Source organism: Tursiops truncatus, chromosome 6, assembly GCF_011762595.2.
Source record: "Tursiops truncatus isolate mTurTru1 chromosome 6, mTurTru1.mat.Y, whole genome shotgun sequence".
Lineage (NCBI taxonomy): Eukaryota > Metazoa > Chordata > Mammalia > Artiodactyla > Delphinidae > Tursiops > Tursiops truncatus.
The window spans coordinates 107,254,767-107,269,120 of record NC_047039.1 but is presented as its reverse complement, the minus strand read 5'-3'; the positions used below and the strand labels follow the sequence as shown (position 1 = coordinate 107,269,120).

Here is a 14,354-nt window from a genome sequence, read left to right as displayed (position 1 = left end):
CATAACCTGGTTAAATGCCACAGCACAGAAGTAAGGATGGGGCACTGGGGGCGGTCAGAGGCTGGAGGGACAACTCTGCCTTGGGGAGCAAAGGTTTTGTCGCTATAATGCAATTTATTCTGGAAGATGTACAGGACCTTTGAGAAATGATTTCCAACATAAGTAGACTTTTAAAACTACAAATACTGGTCAAGGAGACCATCTGCATACGCAAATCACAGACATGTAGACACCCTGACACACATCCATACCCCTGACTTAGAAAGTATGGCTCAGAAGAGAAGAAAGAAAGTTAAAATGTTTCCATCAAAAAAAGGTGGGGAGATACGGCCTGAACATGGGTGGAATAAGCCATCCCCTGACTGGCAAGTACTGCTCCCGGGCCCCTGGTTCACTTCTCCTGGTCAGTCTGGTTCACTTCCGCTGTCTGCAGCGAGAGGCAAGGGAGTGGAGACGGGGACCAGAGGAGATGTTTTCTTCCTCCCACTCTTCACCTCCATCCTCTTCTGCCTGTGCCATGGGGTGGAGAAAAGATTTGGGAGGTTGGGTAGCTGGAGTGCTGAGCGCCAGGGCACATGTCAGAGAACCTGAATTGGTTAGAAGATTCTCCAGCTAGGAAGATAATTGTTGGCTAAAGAACAACCAAGGCCTCGGATCTGGGCTCAGACTTATCATCCACATCTCTGGCCAACATCCTCAGCAAACTCAACGTCCATCACAATGATTTATCTGATGTCTTGAGCTCACGCCCTTCAGCTGTCTCAAATCTAATGACCTCACTTAACTCCATGGCTTTGTCATCCACTACTAAGACCCCAAACCTGCTCTCACCCGCACTGGTATAGATTTGTCATCACAGTACCTGACTTATAACCCACGCTGGCTCTTTCCGGTACACATTCTAGCTGGGGATCTGTGGTTAATCACACCAACCCTGCACTTACTAACACATAGACCTTCGTACTGCTGAGTTCTACTCAAGCCCACCAAGTCAAGTCCCAGTTTTCAATCACCTCCTACCAAGTAAACGCTCACGCTTCCCTTCTGTGTTCAAAGAGACATGTTTCCATATGACTAGGCCTACGCCAAGCTCATGCTTCTTGACCATGGCTAGATCTTCACTACCACTCCCCAGTTCTTTTATCCATTCCTTTTTCACTTCCCATTACATCTCCCATCTTGGCCCTGACTCGTCAATCACCAAATCGCCACTCCAGAAACACCTTTTCTTCCAAGCAATGACTTCTCCACCTATTCTACTGAGAAATCTGAGGCAAGTCAGGATGAGTACTGTCATCTAACCCTCCATCTCAAATGCTATCCATCTTGGTTTCTTCATTAAAATATCTGACTAGTCCCTGATACTCAAATTCCCAGTAAAATATTTGTGAAGATTCAGCACAAAAGATGACAATTCATGAGTCTGAAGACTGATTGTCCACCCAATGGCCAAAACATCAGGACATTTTCTACTTACTGTATGGCCAATGGAGAAAAGAAATGGGAAACATATTCGGTCACTGACTTTGTTGCCCAAAACAGAGCAAATCTGTGGTCATTACAGAAAGCTGGATGGCAGTTTATTTTCTTCTTCACCACCTCCTTTGGGCTAAGAAACACTGGGTCTATATGAAGAATAACAATAAAACATCGGGCATCATCCTTTTACTGCACAGGTACTGCATTTTAAGGTAGCCCCAGCCATTCCAGCACCTCTTCTTCTCTCCAAGAACACATTGGGCAAGATGTGGGGAGGGAGGGAGACAAAGTCCACGTTAGAAAATGCAGTCTTCATAAGCAACGTGCCATAGGTAGGGAGACAGACCGGAAGGGTCCTGGTAGCAGAGCACCCTGGGGAACATGGTTTTGTCAATATGCCAAGCTGCTGGGCGCACCAAAGTGTGGTTGGGATGGGGGGAGATATAACCTTCTTAATCTGAATCCTGTTCTTTAATCTACACAGATGGTATTTTCCCAAGCTTATGTAAAGAGCTAAGCAAACATTACTTTAATACTCCTCTTCCAACCAGACTGCTACCTGGAGCCCCCTAAGTCCTGGCTATATGTATAAATTCTAGAGCTACTCATTCAGAGCAGCAAAAAGCCAAGCACAGAGAACATCCTATCTCATTCCAGCAGAGCTTTACAAGATAAATGCCAGCTAGATTCTGGATATTGATCAGGGAGCTTTGCACAACCACTGGCCATCCAGATGTTTGGTTCAGAGAAGCTGCAGTACCCAAAAGGACAATGAGGGCTCAGGCCATTGTACATTCTGTCTGTTGAAAATACAAGGTCTGAATAGCTCTTTGTTTGTGTTTGAAGATTCTGTAAAAAGGAAAAAAAATATCACCAACATGGGAGTTATGAAAAAAAAAATGCTACATACGATCCTGAAAACTAAAAAAGGAAGCTCATCATTTTTTACTATGAAACCAAAATAAAAGTTTAGAAAAGCAGTTGTCCTCAATAAGACAGAAGACAATTTTTGCAACAAGCGTATAAAAGCTTGTGGAAGCGGGCAAGATAAAAGAGGACAAAATATGCAAATGTAGGATTAAAATCCTCATTGGAGGAGGAAAGCAAAACATTTACTGTAGAAAACAGAGACAGTAGGATGTTTATCATTTGAGATGCCTTTCCAAAATGAAGAGGCACAAAACAAAATGAAAATAATGAGAAAGAAAAGACAGCTACAGAGGACAGAAAAAAGATCTTCCTTATCGTTTCAAGGGGAAAAAATGAGCAATAATCAAAGATCTATCTGAAGAAAATATTCACCCGTGACGTAAGACCTGGGTCCAAGATTTGCAAAGATGCAATATTTTGGGAAAACTTGGTGAGAAGAGAAAGACACAGAGAAACTATGGGAAACATTTTTAAAATAAAAGAATAAAGATGAAGGTTTGAGAAAGATCCAGGCAGGAAAGGTTTCCGAAAAAGAAAATAAACTAAACTGTCTCAGGTTTCTTTCTGAACACTAAAGGGCAGAAAGTAACTGTACTGGTTTGAATGGTGTTCCCCGCCCCCTACCGCCACTTTACATCCACCTGGAACCTCAGAATGCGCTCTTATTTGCAAAGAGGACCTTTGTAGATGTAATTAAATAAGTTAAGATGAGGTCACTGAATTAGGGTGGGACCTAAGTCCAATGGCTGGTGTCTTTATAAGAGAAAAGAGGGAGACACAGTTACAGAAATGCAGGTCAGGAGGCCATGTGAAGCAGAGATTGGAGTGATGCAGCTACAAGCCAAAGGATGTCAGGGATTGCTGGTAACCATGGAAGCTGGAAGAGGCAAGGGAGGATTTCTCCCTCGAACCTTCAGAGGGAGTGTGGCCCTGCCAACATCTTGACTTCAGACTTCTAGCCTCCAGAACTACGAGAGAATAAATTTCTGTTGTTTTAAGCCATTCAGTTTGTGGTAATTTGTTACGGCAGGCCTAGGAAAGCAATACAGTAACAGATCAAAATTTGTGAATTTTTTTTGAAAAATAAATTTATTTATTTTCGGCTGCGTTGGGTCTTCGTTGCTGCGCGCGGGCTTTCTCTAGTTGCGGCCAGTGGGGGCTACTCTTCGTCGTGGTGCGCAGGCTTCTCATTGCACTGGCTTCTCTTGTTGTGGAGCACGGGCTCTGGGCGCGTGGGCTTCAGTAGTTGTGTCACGCAGGCTCAGTAGATGTGGCTTTCAGGCTCTACAGCACAGGCTCAGTAATTGTGGGACGTGGGTTTAGTTGCTCCACAGCACGTGGGATCTTCCCGGACCAGGGATCGAACCTGTGTCCCCTGCATTGGCAGGCGGATTCGTAACCACTGTGCCACCAGGGAAGTCCCCAACATGTGAATTTTTAAGAGAGAAAGGTGATGACTCAGAAATTAAAAACCAACCAAGCTGCTCTTATGGAAGGCATAGCTCAAGACGTTCTCAGACACACAATGATTGAGAAAAGATAACCCTCACATACTGCCTAAAAAACTTACTTGGAATTGCAGGAGAAGGATGCCTGCAACCATGATATTTACTATGGTTCTGGAGTCCTAGCCAGTGTGTAGCCAATCAGACATACAGAAGAAATAAGAGATTTAGATGGAAGGAAGACAAAGTTGTTTGCGGAAGAGTATCTATGTCTTCAAAAAGAGACTACTTTGTTTTTAAGTAAAGAAGCACAAAAAATTTATAAAACTGTTTTGTATATAAATTTAATTACTAAAGGGACACACTAAATCTTAATAGTGATTATCCATAGGTGGTAGGATTACAGACTAATTTAATTTTCCAGTGCTTTTTCACTATATTTCAAATTTTCTATAATGAGCATGTATTCCTTTTAAAATCAGAAAAGTATGTTTAAAAGTATATCGGCATGCATGTGCACATACACACACAGAGACTGGAAAGTAATCTAAAAATTTAAGAAAAGAAAAAAATTGATCAGACACCAGATTTTTAGCAAAACTGATCTTTTAGCTAATACATAGACATTTGGCAGTGAGCTAGATGCCACTGGGGATACAACAAAGAAGAACCATGAGTTCTGCCCACTGAAAAGGTATAAGAAATGCACACAAATAATTTCAGTGTAAAATATGACAGGTGCCATAGAGAAATGCAAAGAATTGCAGGGTTCTAAAGAGTGAAAGATGATTTTCCCATAGGGGAATCAGGTAAGGCTACATGGAAAACAGCCCTGGTAGAGGCGTATTTCAAGAAGGGATTTTAGAAGGACTGAGAGGCATAAAAAAGCCCCAGAGGCCTGGGTGACGGTGAGTAAAGGCCTATTTGGCTGGATCATGGGCCAGGGGCGTGAAGGCTCCAAAGATTGGTTGGAGGCATTTTTGGAAAGCTAAAAGCTCTATTCCATAAGCAAAGGAGAGATGTGAAGGCTTTGGCTTTTTGTTGTTGTTTTGTTGTTGTTGTTATTTGTTTGAAAGCATAAGTATGATGCTGACAGAGTGGGACATTTGGGAAAGTACTCTTTGTAGCATTAAGGAAATCATCCCCCAGAATCAGGTTAACTACAGCTGAGAATTCTGACAAACTGGATGTTCTTATCAAAACTTGTTGAATGGAATCTTTGAGAAGTCAGGGAGACCAAGAAAAACTGCCGGAAGCTCAGAGAAGGAGGAAATGACACAAATGTCACTCCAAAAAGGGAGTTCATAGAAGCAAACACGCCTGTCCTTTTCCTATTCCTATCTCCTTAAGAGATCAAATGAGAAACATATAAGGAATTAAAAGTCACTTTCACAATGGAAGCTTGTAAAAGAAATGCACACTATTTGGTTCACTCCAGACATGTCAAATCAGAGCCTGAATGTTAAACAAATTCCTCAAGTGATTTTTATGCGCCGTAAGGTATGAGGGGCATTGGAGCGCAGCCTGTAACAATGGGGAGATCACAGAACTTTTAAATAACTACAACCTACTGTGCATAAGACAGGGGGACAAGCTCTGCAACTTACTAGTTGTGTGACTTTGGACAAGTTAATCTCTTTGAACTTCAGTTACCTCATCTATAAAATGAGGGTAACAAAAGTATCTATACCCCATCAGATAGTTGTGAAATTTACATTAGTACATATACATAATACCTATTTCCAGGCATACATATATATACGTATATATGTCTATCTATCTATCTATCTATCTATCTATCTGTCTATCATCTCCTCAAAAGACTGTCTGGCATTGTGAGTGCACATCCATGTGAATAAGAGCAACTTACCCATGAAATCTGTTGAGAACATATAACCAACAGGATTTGGTAAGAGACTGGATGTGGGCTATGGGTGAGCTCCTGGTTTCTGATATTAGCAACGGAAGGAAAGGTAGAGCCATTTACCCAGTGGTGTGGGTGGGCAAAGAGCAACGACGGTGAGTTCCGCAGTGGGCGTTTTACGGTTCAACTGCCCATGGCAGTGTCCAGTGGACATTTGGGCAGGTGGTCCTATATGCTGTGGACAGAGACCTGGGAAGAATATACGGATCTGTGAGTCACCAGCCTAAAGACAGTACCTGAAGCCATGGGGATAGGAAAGATGACGAGGGAGAGCAGACAGAGTGAGAAGAGAACCCTGAGGAGCAACCAAATTCAAGGGCCAGGCAGACGAGAAGAGCTCCCTAAAAGAAGCTGAGACGGTGCCGTAGGGAGGTAGAAAGAGAAGTACGGGAGAGCAGAGGTGCAGAAGCCAAGGGAGGGGAAAGTTTTAACAGGGCGCATGTGCAGAGTGGGCCCGTGAGCTAAAGACTAAACGCGTCACCTGGATTTGGTAGCAGAACGGTCTCTGGTGACTTTGGCAAGAGCAGGCTCAGTGGGAACAAGAAGGGGAAGCATCCAAAGGCGAATCTGCAAGGGAATTTGTGGAACTATCGCGGGGATCAAAAGGAGAATTTAGAGTGGCTGAAATGTACTCCCAACGTAATTAAAAAGTCTTCACATCTATTAAGCAAACACAGCCTGAGATTATATTTTAAAAGACTGCAACACAGTGATAACTGCGAAATACCAATTAAAAAGCTGAGGCCAAAAAGCATACCATCCTTTTCTTACATATAAAGGAGCCCAAAGTAACTGCTTTAATTAAATATGTAAAATAGTTCAATATAAAAATAAGAATATTCGTTGTGGCATGAAACTGGGAGCCCTTTTTGGTAAGTCAGTCACAGCAGAGGCTACACTGGATTTGGGCGTGACTTTCCCTAACTTCACCCAGTGGGGGAAAAAAGGGGAGCAAATTTTAAAATCACAGATATTCTCCTCTCCTACGAAGAGGGTGAAGCTGCTCCAACCCACGGAATGGATGTGATGTGCACCCCAACAAGATAGGGACTTGCCCCGAGACAGGAGAAAGACCCGAAAGAAGCCTCAAATGCTCTGGGTCCCATACCCCCGGGGAAATTTGTCCCAAGTTGCCTACCGGGGGGCAGCTAATAAGTTAAAAGCATTAGACTTGGTTCTGAGGGTCTAACGAAGAGCTATGACTGTTCAGAGCCCACATGGTGAAAGGCTGGCAAAAAAGGAAGATTCATTTTCAAGGTAACAGCACTAAAAGAAGTAAAAGGGTGTTTTTCAAATTCTTGGGTCTGTGTTCATGGCTGTTAAGTGCTACCTTTTTGATGGCAGGCCTGCCTGAATTCAGAAGTAAACACAGGTTCTTAAAAATACCTTTCAGAAAACTGAAAGTATTTTGTATTCATAAGAGCAGTATACAAAGGTATATAACATTATATATATATTTTTTTAAATAAATTTATTTATTTATTTATGGCTGCATCGGGTCTTTGTTGCTGCAAGCAGGCTTTCTCTAGTTGCGGAGAGCGGGGGCTACTCTTCATCGCGGTGTGCAGGCTTCTCGTTGTGGTGGTTTCTCTTGTTGCAGAGCATGGGCTCTAGGCATGCGGGCTTTGGTAGTTGTGGCATGCAGCCTCAGTAGCTGTGGCGCACGGGCTTAGTTGCTCCACGGCACATGGGATCTTCCCGGACGAGGGCTCGAACCCATGTCCCCAGCATTGGCAGGCGGATTCTTAACCACTGCGCCACTAGGGAAGTCCCAACACTATATATATATATATATATTTGTTTGTTTTGTCGTACGCGGGCCTCTCACTGTTGTGGCCTCTCCCGTTGTGGAGCACAGGCTCCGGATGCGCAGGCTCAGTGGCCATGGCTCACGGGCCTAGCCACTCCATGGCATGTGGGATCTTCCCGGACTGGGGCACGAACCCGTGTCCCTGCAGCGGCAGGTGGATTCTCAACCACTGCGCCACCACGGAAGTCCCCAACATTATATATTTTTGATCAAGCTTAAAATTTATTTTTGCTACAACTGATGATACATACCGCTGAGCCTGGTCTGTCTTACTAAAAGTTGAGCTGGGCACGTGACAGGACCTGGTGTAGGGCAGGGGTCACTTTGGCACAAGTAAGTTGTGAGAGGCAACAGATATTATCAAGCAGACACTTAAGAAAGACTGGGTGTTTGAGACACACTTGAGAATTTTACCTCCAGAGTATACAAGAGACCACAATCAAGATAGAAAACTAGGTTTGCTGTGAAGAATTAACCAATAAACAATATGTTAACAGTTTGTAGCTCTGGGTAAACAAAATATATACTGTTGTACATTGATCAAAATTTGAAAGTTTTTTTTTTTTTTCGGTACGCGGGCCTCTCACTGTTGTGACCTCTACCGTTGCGGAGCACAGGCTCCAGACGCGCAGGCTCAGCGGCCATGGCTCACGGGCCCAGCCGCTCCACGGCATGTGGGATCCTCCCGGACCGGGGCACGAACCCGTGTCCCCTGCATCGGCAGGTGGACTCCCAACCTCTGCGCCACCAGGGAAGCCCAAAATTTGGAAGTATTTTTATAGTCCAGCAGAGTGCTATATCCCACCAGGTGAAGACCACTGGAGTCACAGAACAAAGACCCCAGGGTTCCAGCAGCAGGTGTAGGAGCCAGAGGTCATGAGCTGAGCTGAGGGCGCCGCGGCAGCAGAGAGGGTCACCCGGAGGAGGACGTGGGGCTGCACAGGAATGGGAGACTTGTGCGGCCACGAGGAACCCAGCGTGAGCTACCCAGGCCCGCCGCTACCCAGGAGGAAGTGGAGCGTCTACAGTCCTAGTTTTGAAACTAGAGAGCATGCTGGTGCCAAATAGCATTGAAATGGCTGTTTCCAGAGTTGATTTTGCCTGGAAAAGTTGGAGGACTTGTCTGGTATTCTGATTACAGTGTGTGTTTAGCTAGCTGATTTGGAAGACTTCTGGACCCCAATTATCCAGACCATTAACACAGGGCTCAGTGCTCTAGGTGGTCACCAAACGGCTGGGCAGGTGATGCTAATTCTCCCCAGGTGTTGTTGATCCTAGGAAAATAGTTCATGAAAGCACTAAGCAAAAAGTAGGGTAGGGAGGAGACAAGGGTCAAAACCATTCTATAAACTAAGCTACCATCAATGGGGGACAGAGGATATGCTGTTAAGGGCTAGAAGCTGAACACAGATTTTTTTTTAAATTTATGCTCTACCTTATTTTTTAGAAGAGATTTAAAGCAGCTTACTGAAATGTATCTCACTCAAAGAAGAAAATTAGATACAGAACAAATTCAGAACAAGGGAAAATTAGATGTGGGCAAATAACCTGGAAACAAGAGAATAAGTTTAGGCTGCATGTTATAAAGTCCTTTAAGGCTGTTAGAAGCAAGCCATAAATAGGGTCCTGAGCTTCCTAGAGGCCAATGCAAAGAGGAAAAAACCCAGCCAGCCATTTAGAGGATTCCTACTGCCTATAAGGTTAACAACAAAGCTGCTTTTTGGTCCCGGGAAAACTTTTCTCACAGGCCCTCTTAAAGGAGACACTGTGTGACAGACAGTGAAAAATCCTTGAGAAAAATCCTCAAGACCTTCCTGCAAGAGACGCACCATCCAGATCCATATGGCTCTTTCCTGCTCTGTCCATCGGTGCAAGTTAAAGGCGTAACACCAAGGCACAGATCAAGAAAAGCAAGACTAAGAGGGGCCAAGAAAGGCAGGCCAAGTGTTTGCAGCTACCTTATGGTTGGGCCTAATCCAGAAATTACATTTAAACCATTTATGGCATGGACATCTCTTAGGTGATTCTTGATGAACATTCTTCTTAAAATCAAGCTTTTGTTAAGATTTGGACCTAAGAGAGTTCGAAATTATGTATTTGAGCTAAAACCTCAAGCAGAGCTACTCCATGCTGTTGATTAAGGGCAGAGATGTTTGCTCTAACAATCAATCCAACTGCCTTAGGAAACAGCCTATACGCGGCAGAGCTATGACAGCACAGCTCGTAGACTGAGAGGTTTAGCACAGGGGCTCTTGGAGTCAGACAGACCTGGGCTTAAGCGTCACCTCTACACTCACTAGCCGTGGGATCTCTGAGATCGTCTGATAAACGGGAATCCATTCAATGTCCACAAATGTCTTCTGAGCCTCCACAGGGTGTGGAGCAATCCAATAACACCTACTGCCTATAGTCGTTTGCGAGGATTAAATAGGTAAATGCGTCTAAAGTACTTAGCCCAGTCACTGGTACACAGTAAGCATTCAGTAAACAGCAAAACTGATAATAATAATAAAATAATAATCATAATATAAGATTTCTGGCTCCATTCTCATGCATAAATAATTATCTGAGTGAGGTCTTAAAGTTCTACATTACCGAAAATGGTTGCAATAATTTTAGCCTGGAAAAGGTTCCATGTCGGCATTATTGATCATCCACAAGGGCATCAAAAGTATTAACAAGAGCACCAGAGTTTTCAACCACGTTAACTCACCGATAACTCCAGATGAATGTTATCCCTTGCAGTACCTACATGAGTCAACCAGCTATCAAAGCCTTAAATATAAGACAGTTAAATACCAGAGAACATCTGCCAAAATTATGATTCTAGTTGTAGAATGTAGAAGTCTTGATGTTTTGATGTTCCTAAGGGAAATATGCTGGTACCGTCACTCATCTCTCAATTTAGTGATACTACATAGAATATAATTCTCCCATAAAATGCCTCTGAAAACAAAAAGCCTACTCAACCCTGTAGAGTATTAGGGATGCTGGGCAGGCAGCTAGCTAAATCACTCATTAGCCAAGAGTCGTGTTTCTGCACAATAGTCCCACGGGCGTAATTCAAGTTTGTGCCTGAGCAAAAATACAAATTACTACACATCAGACTTCAAAGATCTTCACATAGTCAAAACCTCCAATGTTAAGATCTGCAGATGCCAACCAAGTGCATGATAAACCTCTCTTTGGGCTGTGCTCAGTACAGCCAGACATCCTTTGAGGCCACCCTGAGTTCATAACAACAAACCCATGCTATCCTCACAGAGTCGCATTTATATGTGTCTCTCTGATATACCAGGGGAACATGCAGCTGATCCAAATGCAGGCTTGAGTCATTAGGGTACAAGTTTTAAAAGGAATGGACAATATAGCACCCTGTTTCATCCAGACCTTCCCCAGAAGTATCCAGATGTGGGGTTATATAAGGCTCAGCAGCTGGGCTGGGCAGCGGAGAGGTCCATATGGCGCCCATAGCAGTTTCTTACCCATTGAGTCAAAGGCCAAGGAAAGATCAGTAAAAACTACAAACAATCTTATCCTGACAGATTTCGATATAAAGTAAAGAAGAATGGTCGATGGGGAAATAGCTGTGCCTTGCTTAGAATGCTGCCACGACAGACCAGACTTTCAATTCATCAAGAAGAAAAAACGGCGTATGTTTCAGATGGAATGCACTGCAAGCTGATGAGTCTATACTGGGGAGGGGGGAATCAAAGAAGCTCGTTTTTCCTTCTTTATTTTTGACGGGTTAGGCTACTCTCTAATTCCAACCAAATTGAACCATTCATTCATTCAATTAATATTTACTAAGTTACTAATGCTAAGCATTGTGGTTGGTATGAGGGACACAGTGGTAAATGAAGAGCCATGATTCCTATTTTTAGAGAGTTTATAATCCATGTCATTGTTTATGGGATTAAAAAAAGTGTCAGGGATAATAGTCCACTGGCAGAGGATGACATTTTAGCCAGGTGCTTTTAGTTTGAGCTTTTAAATCATCTACTATAAGAGGAAATATTGCAGACACATTTGAGGCCTCCTTCCCAGCTCATGCTCTTTGAAACTGATTTTTCTCTATATCCTTTTCAGAGAGAATCTGCCCTATCCACAAACTTTCCTGAGGATGTGGGTCTAGGAGGCCACGTTTATACCACATGATCCCACTACCCTGAACCCAACTGTTTGAATCAGGGATAGATACCTGAATCCAAGAAATTAGGGTCCAAGAATGAACCCTTCACCCTATGACTATGAGGGGCGAAAGGGTTGCAAGACCAGGGGATTGGGGGACTAGAAATCAATTTAGTAATAAAAAACAGTGAATAAGAACTTTGTATGTGCCAGGGCCTTGCCAGGGCCTAGAAATCCAACAATGAACAAGGTAGACATGGTTCCCACCCTCACCTCTAGTGGATGAGAGAGTAGTTAGTAAACAAATAAATATCAATTGTGGGAATTCCCTGGTGGTCCAGTGGTTAAGACTCCGCTCTTCCAATGCAGGGGGCCCAGGTTCGATCCCTGGTCAGGGAACTAGATCCCACATGCAGCAACTAAAGATCCTGCATGCCGTAACTAAAAAAATCTCGCATGCTGCAACAAAGATTCCGCGTGGCACAACTGAGACCCGGTACAGCCAAATAAATATTAAAAAAAAATCAATTGTGATAAACACCATTGAGAAAATAAAGAGGATGCTGAGTTAGAGAACAGCTCAAAGAGAGAATAGTAAGTGCAAAGAACAGGGAGGAATTCAAATTGTTCTAGAGACCAAAATCAGGCCACTGAAGCACGGTGAGTAGCATGAGAGACGGTGGGAGAGGAAGGTAGAACAGGGATCACGCAGGATCTTGTAGGGCTTTGTAAAAGGTCTGGGCTTGCAGTGCAATGGGCCACAGAAGGGATTTAAGAAAGAAAAGACATTGTATTGTCAACATTTTAAAACATCACTCTGGCATAAGGACAGACATATAAATCAATGAAACAGAAGAGAAATCCTAGAAATTAACCCTTGTATACATAATCAATTGATTTTCGACAAGGATGCCAAGACCATTCACTGGGAAAAGGACAGTCCTTTCAACAAATAATGCTGGGAAAACTGAACATCCACATGCAAAAGAATGAAGTTGGACCCTTACCTTATAACATATACAAAAATTAACTCAAAGTGGATCAAAGACATAAATGTAAAAGCTACAACTATAAAACTCTTAGAAGAAAACATAGGGGGAAATCTTCATGACATCGGCTTTGGCAATGATTTCTTAGATACAAACACCAAAAGCACAGGCCACAAGAGAAACAAATAGATAAACTGGACTTCATGAAAATTTAAAAACTTTTGTGCATCAAAGGGCATTGTCAACAGAATAAAAGTACAGCCCACATAATAGGTGAAAATATTTGCAAATCATATATATCTGATAAAGGATTAATATCCAGACTATATTAAGAACTCCTAAAACTCGACAACAACAAAACAAACAACCCAATTTAAAAATGGGCAAAGGACTTGAATACCATTTCTCCAAAGAAGATATACAAATGGCCAATAAGCACATGAAAAGATGCTCAACATTATTAATCATTAGTGAAAGGCAAATCAAAACAACAATGAGATACTACTTCATACCTGTTAGGATGGTTATTAAAAAAAAGGAAAATAACAAGTGTTGGTGAGAACGTGGAGGAACTGAAGCCCAGGGGCACTGCTGTGGGAATGATGTAAAGTGGTGCAGCCACTCTGAGACTAGTTTGAGAGTGCCTCAAAAAGTGAAAAATAGAATCACCACAAGATCCAGCAATTCCACTCCTAGTTAACATACCCAAAAGAATTAAAAGCAGGGACTCAAGCACATACTTGTGTAACAATGTTCACAATAACATTATCCACAATAGCTAAAAAGTAGAAACAACCCAAGCATCCGTCAATAGGTGAATAAACAAAATGCGGTATATACACATGATGAAACATTATTCAGCCATAAAAAGGAATGAAATTCTGATACATGCTACAACATGGATGAACCTTGAAAATATTACACCAAGTGAAATAAATCATAAATCAAAAGGACAAAAATTGTATAATTCCACTTACATGTATATGCAGAATAGGCAAGTTCACAGAGACAGAAGATAGAACAGAGGTTGCGAGGGGCTGGGAGCGGGGGGAATGGGGAGTCATTGTTTAATGGGTACGGTGTCTATCTGGGATGATGAAAAATGTTCTGAAAGTGGGTAGTGGTGATGGTTGCATAACCCTGTGGATGTACATAATGGCCCTGAATTGTACACTTAAAAATGGTAAATTTTATGTTGTGTATATTTTACCATGATAAAAAGAAGTATTAAAAAAAACCCACCGCTGCTTGGAAAAAATGGACTGGAGAGAGGCAACTGTGCTTTCGGGGAAGCTGGTGTGCAGAGAGGAGATTGGTATCGACACGCAGAGAAGAGTGAAGCTGAGAAATCACAGGGACTGGAGAGAAACGAGAATAGCTGCTTGATGGCTTCCCAGTCACATGGGGTCCAGCTGTGCTTCCTGCACTGCATTCTGGGGAGATTCACCCACACCCTTTCCATGCATTACTTTATACCTGAGCTGGACCCAGTGGATCTCCCTTCTTTGCGAGGAAACCATCCCTGATTAAGGCAGGGAACACAGCTGGGGGCAGCGAAGACACACATGGCCTGGAGACTCAAAGTTTGAGGCCGTTGGTTTCTAAAGCTAGGCTATCTCCAGCTCCAGGAGAGCAGAACAACTGGT

General features: G+C 43.0%; 1 protein-coding gene and 1 non-coding gene across 2 annotated transcripts in view; one reads left to right on the top strand and one right to left on the bottom strand.

The window, feature by feature from the left end:
- GARNL3 (GTPase activating Rap/RanGAP domain like 3) overlaps positions 1-14,354 on the bottom strand; it is a 153,684-nt gene that overhangs the window by 91,304 nt on the left and 48,026 nt on the right. The window lies entirely within an intron of this gene.
- TRNAG-UCC (transfer RNA glycine (anticodon UCC)) lies at positions 12,046-12,118 on the top strand. Its single transcript has one exon. It is a non-coding gene; the product is annotated as a tRNA-Gly (tRNA).